The sequence below is a fragment of the Felis catus genome, chromosome B1 (assembly GCF_018350175.1).
Source record: "Felis catus isolate Fca126 chromosome B1, F.catus_Fca126_mat1.0, whole genome shotgun sequence".
Classification (NCBI taxonomy): Eukaryota; Metazoa; Chordata; class Mammalia; order Carnivora; family Felidae; genus Felis; species Felis catus.
In genome coordinates, this window is record NC_058371.1 from 72,447,500 (window position 1) to 72,454,982 (window position 7,483).

Sequence of the window (7,483 nt, forward strand, 5' to 3'; positions counted from 1 at the left end):
ATTATCAGTGGGTTGTGGCAAGGAAGTGGGAAAAATTTTTTAACTATTAATCCTTCATATTCCATATCAAGAAGTCATCAGTTCATACTCTGTAAAACTGGAATATGATGACTCCAGGTTCTTAATGATTTTCATATTAAATTTTCTGAATTTTTGAGTCCAATATACCTCTGAAGTTCAACAATTTCTTTATTTAAATATGTTTTTCTTCTGTTAATTCAAGCAAAATTAAATGTAATAATTTTAATATTAAAAACATGATGTATAGCAGAATCCCAGTCTCTTAAAAATGTCTATTTATCTGCATAACTCTTTTATCAGTTTATATAAACAGAGACATATTTGGCTTATTTTTAGGAAATATTAATACTAGTTATTTCTAAATATGAGATTTTTTCTTTATATGTTGCTTTCAAATTTTCTACATTTCTTGATTTTTTTTACAATGAGCATGTGCCATCTCTATAAAATCTGTAGAATTCATAGTTTAAAATTTTTAACATTTAAAAAAATTTACATCTGGAAATCCATTCAACTTTATTCCTCTCCTGTTTGTTCAACATCTCTGGTATCCCCCCCCCCCCATCATTATCTGCATATGCTAATAAGCAGTAAAATGGTATAGTAAGATATCTGAGGTTAGAGTGGAAATAGAGCATGATTAACTTATAAAATGAATACACTTTTCTTTTTTGAGTAATTAACAGTTCAGATTACTTGGGCCTAGTATAATAAATTCTATGATTCTCAAAAGTACCATGCTGTTTCCACATAGGGTGAACAAAAAACCTGGTTATTAGTAACAAGTACCATAAACACCTAAACATCTAATTTTTTTAGAGCTTATAATCCCAGTCTTATAGTAAAATGATGATACTGGGGACACTTAGCATCTCTGGTCAAAGATTATTTCTGAGGATTCATTTTACCTGAGAGAGGAGAAAGGATTATTTCTTCCTAGAGCAATGACTTGGTTCCCAAATTTGTTAATACAATACCATCACCTGGGGAGTTTAAAGACTACTGAAGACGAAGCACCAGTTTTATAGAGTCCTCTGTAACTGGTCTTGCACTTTAGGATTTGTATCAGCTCCTGGGTGATTCTAATGTACAGCCGAGATAGAGAACCACTGTCCTAGAGGAAGCAGATGTTTAATGGCCTGCCTCAGGACCAACTACATCTGAAAAGCAATTTAAAGCTTGATCACTTTCCTGGATCAATGTAGGCTTCTTGCAGAAGGATTTTGCTTTTAAGAGTCAATCCATCTTCAAGGCAACAACTTGCGTTAGCCAAATAACTATCTGATGGAGAATAGCCATAAAACTGATGGAACTTGGTGGCATTCCAGTTCTACTGGAAATTACTGATGATGATAATATGGATAAGTATAGTTACACTTTCTTTTTAAAAATTCATTTAAATATGCCAAAGTAATGAATAAGAACAACTTTAAGTTCCAGACTATCTTGGCAGTGCAAGGTAAGCTATCACAAATCCTTGATCAAGTATCATTTTTAAATATCTGAGAGATTGGGTGTCATCCCCAGAATTTCATTTCTTTAGTTAAGTACCTACCAAAACTGTCAATAAACATTCCCTGATCCATGCTCTATAAATAGATTTTTCATCCAATAATGTGATTATGGTCACAAAAAGTTATCATTGGGATATTTTTGAAAGACAGAAGACCATATGTGTGATGTAAGGGGAAGCTTAGAAACACAGGAAATCTAAAACGATCCAGTCACGAACTCAGGACTTTGTTGAATAAAGTTGTTTGTATCATGGCCATTCCATAATCATTTTACAATTTTGAAAACATCAGTGCCATCCATTGTTTTTTGTTTGTTTATTTATTTATTTATTTATTTGAGAGAGAGAGAACAGGGCAGAGGGAGAGGGAGACAGAGTATCCCAAGCAGGCTTTGCACTGTCAGTGCAGAGCCCAACGTGGGGTTTGAGCTCACGAACGATGAGATCAGGACCTGATCTGAAACCAAGAGTCGGATGCTTAATCGACCGAGTCCCCCAGGTGCCCCCAGTGCCATCCATTGTAATGAGTGGCGGATTTTAATTTTAACTTTAATGTGCTGATAATTTAATCAATCATGCTGACCCTTCAAAGTGAGGAAGGTATTTCCTCGACAGGGCTGACACTGAACTAGGACACACTGCTCTTACTGCACCAGTAATTCATGGTGGCATTTGCTCTGAAGCCCTATGTCACACCAGGTAACCATTTTTATTGAACACAGGACCGGTGGTATGCAGGTAAAGCAGCAGTCCAGGGAAGAGACTGCTTTGTACCTGTAGTGGCTAAATGGTGGGCCCCCAAAGTCCATGTCCTAATCCCCAGAACCTGTATTATTACCTTATGTTGCAAAAGAATGAATGTTACTGTACGTGGCAAATGAAGTAATTGAGAATCTTAATGGGGCACTGACTTGGTGGCTCAGTAGGTTGCGCATCTGACTGTTGATTTCGGCTCAGGTCATGATTCCATGGTCTCAGGTCATGATCAAGCCCTGTGCCGGGCTCTGAGCTAGGTGTAGAGCCTCCTAAAGATTCTCTTTCTCCCTCACTCTCTGCTTCTCCCCTGCTTGAGCACACATGCATGTGATCTCTCTCTCTCTCTCCCTCTCTCTCTCTCTCTCACTCTCTCTCTCTCTCTCTCAAAAAAAAAAGAGAATCTTAAGAGGAGGAGCTTGTCCTGGATATACCTTGGGTTAGCTGGGTTGTCCCTAAACATAGTCCCATGTACCCTTATAAGAGAGAGGCAGTGGGAGGTAATGGGACCACAGAGGCAGAGATTAGAATGCTGTGGCCACAGGTCAAGGAACACCTGGAGCCACCAGAAGCTGGAACAGGCAAGCAACAGATTCTCCCCTAGAGCCTTCAGAGGGAGCACGACCCTACCAACACCTTGACTACAGAACCCTGTCACAGCAGCCACAAGAAATAAATACAGTAGCATTTGGTGACTTCTCTGGTGTAAATAATCTCACCATGGCTGATTCTCAGCTACCAATCTACAGTCACTGACCAGTGTTAGAAAGAGATGCACACAGTTGATAGCTCTGAGCCACTACGAGCTCAGTTCCAGCCCACTGACCCTAAACATAGGTTCATCCTTTCAATTCCCTTCTAATTTCTTACTGGGATCTCATTTCATTTCTTTCTGCCAGAGACAATGAAATAAGTTATCCTGTGCATGCTTTCAAATGGAAGTCGCCCCGAAAAACACAACAAAAATGGCTAAAAATTCACTCAAGTTAGTAAATTAGAAGATAAACTGAAACCAATGCATTCTATTGATAAATTTAAATGTCATTATAACACAAAAGGTATAAGCTACAAACCCATATGCTCTACAGTTCTGCCCCCATTGAGTAACTGGTGGCCATCAGCTAACCACTGAGTTCATTTTCTCACCTGCGTGCAAGGTATTTCTATACTGGTACAAGTGCTCGAAAAAAAGTCAGAATTGTTTCACTATCACCTTCATCACTGGTGAGGGTAATGAGAGGAGTAATAGCAAAGATTAGTGATAATGGTAACACTAGCAATAGCAGTTGTGTTAAAGTGTGGAAAGATCATTTTATTCATTTGCTGGGATAAAGAAGAACAGTAAAGTCAAGAGCAGAGACCAGTTACTAATGAGCTATGCAAAAGTAATTGCCATGTGCGGGGGATCTGAATTTTGGAAGGAAGAGCAAGAAGAGGTGAGGGAAAGGGCAGTATGGCAATGAAGGTCCACAGAAGAAAAGAAGAGAGCTTTCAGCAGTTACCCTGGGGGACTGTGTGGAGGGAGGTGTGTAAAGAGAATTGGTGGAGGCTGAGCCATGTGGTTTGCTGTGCTGCTCCCACAGTGGAGGGGAAGGTACAGAGACGGGTTCCCCGTCACTAAACTAACCAAACTAATGTTTAGGAGATGAGCTGACAGATGGAAATAGATTTCAAGATAGTCAAGAATTATTTGGGTTATATACCGCCCCTTTTATTATTAGCTAGGCTGATAGAAGACTTGAGCAATTTTGGGGGGATCTAATCAATAACAACAACTAATTAGTCTTTTTCACTCCATAAAAGAGCCATTAACTAACTTCCCCAAACATCTCAGCTTAGACACCTTTTTCAACATGTAGTAAAAGTGAGGATGAAGGTAAATTTTCCCTAAATCTCTTCAATTTTCATAACCCCAAAGTTTCAATGTGCTCTGTTTGCCTGCCCAATGACAACAAAGAAGATAAAGCTGCCTGTTCACATTGAGTCTGGTTTGGCTGTTTGAACCCTCTACCTTCCCCCTTGGCCAGAAGGCAAGCAGGTAGAAACAATATTCTCAGAGCAGTAACTATTGCTGGTGGATAACGGAGGGCCTCAACTGAAATTGAGCATGTTCCAAAAAAGCATACCTCTCACTGCTTATTCAGATTTGTAATTTCTTCTGCAAAGTGCATCAAGCCAATAAAATAATGTAAATTTGAGACCAAAATTGCAGAAATTAAATAGGTAATGCTATATCTAACATTTGTCCTCACTTCCCACCTTTCAGTCCCCCGTACAAGGGACTTCCCTCAGATATGGCTGTACAGGCTAATTGAACAAAGTTGAATTGAACAAAGATCATGATCAGACTTTTCTCTGCAAAAGAATAGTAATAGGACATATCATTGGCATCTTTTTGGTGCATAATTCTCATGTAGTACTTATCTTCATTCTAATTTCCATTCCCAAAATCTGTTGTTAATACCACCAGACAAGGAGGTGCCTGGGTGGCTCAGTCAGTTAAGCATCCGATGGTGGCTCAGGTCATGATATCACTCGTGGTTCACAAGTTCAAGCCCCACATCGGGCTCTGTGCTGACAGCTCAGAGACTGGAGCCTGCTTTGGATTCTGTGTCTCCCTCTCTCTCTGCACCTCCCTTACTCACACTCTGTCTCTTTCTCCTTCAAAAATAAACATTAAAATAAATCAATAGAACAGAGCCAAGATGACGGAACAGCATAGAAGTCTTTTGAGTGTCTCGCATCCATGAAATACAGCCAGACCAACACTAAACCATTCTACACACCTAGAATACTGATTGGAGGATTAACACAACAATCTGCACAACCTGAACCACAGAAATCAGCAGGTACATGGCACAGAGAGGAGAACTTGGAGAGTGGGAAGGGAGGTGCTTTTGTGAGCAGAGAGAGAATGGAGACTGGTGGGGGGGAGAATACGGGAAAAGCACCCCTCCCCAAAAGCAGCTGGAGAGAAAGTGGAAAATTGGAAACAGCTGCAGGGACTAAACTAAAAAGGGAGAAAGGAGAAAGGACAGGGTTTAAATTCTATTAAGACTGTAAACAAAGGGAGTGCAGTCTGCAACTCCATAGCTCGATACCTGGCAGTGCTCTGGTGGGAAGGGCGAATCCCCAGGAACAGAGTGGGGTCCGGGAGGTCCTCAGGCCACACGGGGAAAAGCAGTTCCACTGCTGGAAGGACATTTGGTAGAGACTGTTGAAGCCACCTGGTCCCAGCAGACCCCAGAAGGCAGCCACATTCACTGGTGCTGGGGCAAGGTTGTTGAAGGTGAAGCCTGGTGCCAGATGTGTGTTGCGATTTTCCATAATCCCTGAAACGCTGCTGCTACACTATCTCGCAAACTTTTTCTGGGGCAGCTGGCACCTGGCCACGGTCTCAGGGCAGCAGCAGGGTCCAGCAAGTGTTCCTGGGTATGGCCGACATTCAGCCATTGCTCAGTGAGACCCTCCTACAGAGGGGCTGAATGGGACAAAGTTGCAGTCCTTCAAAAGTAAGGGGCCGGAGAAAACAGCCGCTTCTGAGACAAAACTCGGGAGAGAAGTACTGCCTGGGGCCTGGTCACGGGCAGTGAAAAACCGGGTAGTGGATGAAAGCTGAAGATGGAGGACGGGTACGCGTTTGCTGATCGGGGAGAACAGAGTTCTGATACTAGAGACTGGGTAGCTGGCTGGCGCCATTTTCACTGCTCCTGCGCATGCGCATACACACCTACGAGTGCTTCAACACTCCACCCCAGGAGGCTAGCAGCGCCATCTAGTGGATAATGGAGCCATTACACTAAGACCCTCCCAACTGGGCCAACCTCGCTCTTCAAGAACACAACTCTCACCGCCTGCTTAGTTTATGGACTATAAAGTGCTTCATACTCAGACTTCTATGGGAAAACGAAGTAATTGCGTCCTATTTCAATCTGTTAGCAGGTCCATCTATTCAATTTTCTTTTTTTTTCTCTTTTACACTACTTTTCTTTTTCTTGAATACAGGAAGAGAAAAAATTCACTTTTATTTTCAATTTTTATGAAAAATATTCTTTAATTTTTTTACTATATTTTTTCCTTTTGTGAAAATTTTTTCAAATTCTATCTTACTTCCATCATTTTATTTTAGTCTACTACAGTGTATTCACCTTTTCAAATTTTCAAATGATTTCTTTTTTTTCTTTTTTCTCTTTTTTGTTTCTTTTCTTTTTCTTGAATGCAGAAAGAGAAAAACTTCATTTTTACTTTAAATTTCTATTAAAAATATTTTTCTTTAATTTTTTACTACGTTTTTTGCTTTTATGTAAATTTTTTCAAATTCTATTTTACTTTCATCATTTTATTTTAGTCTACTACAATGTATTCACCTTTTCAAATTTTCAAATGATTTCTTTTTTCTTTTTTCTCTTTTTTGTTTTTTGCTTTTTCTTGAATACAGAAAGAGAAAAATTCATTTTTATTTTTCATTTTTATTAAAAACATTTTTCTTTAATTTTTTCTACTATATCCTTTACTTTTGTGTAAATTTTTTCAAATTCTATTTTACTCCCATCATCTCATTTTAGTCTACTTCAGTGTATTTATTTTTTCAAATTCTCAAAAGATTTCCTTTCCCCCCCTTTTTTTTCTCTAATCTGTCAAACCACTTTCAACACCCAGACCAAAACACACCTAGGACCTAGCATCATTTATAAGATTTGTGTGTGTGTGTGTGTGTTTAATTTTTTAATTTAATATTTTTTATTTTAATTTTTTTAATTTTAATTCTTCTACCTCATTAATTCCTTTTCTCCCTTCAAAATGACAAAACAAAGGAATTCACCCCAAAAGAAAGAGCACGAAGAAACGACAACCAGGGATTTAACCAACACAGATACAAGCAAGATGTCTAAACAAGAATTTAGAATCAGGATAAGAATACTAGCTGGAGTTGAAAATAGATTAGAATCCCTTTCTGCAGAGATAACAGAAGTAAAAACTAGTCAGAATGAAATTTAAAATGCTATAATTGAGCTGCAATCATGGATGGATGCAGCAGCGGCAAGGATGGATGAGGCAGAACAGAGAATCAGCGATATAGAGGATAAACTTATAGAGAATAATGAACCAGAAAACAAAGAGGGAGATTAAGGCAAAAGAGCACAATTAAAGAATTAGAGAAACCAGTGACTCATTAAAAAGGAACAGCATCAGAAT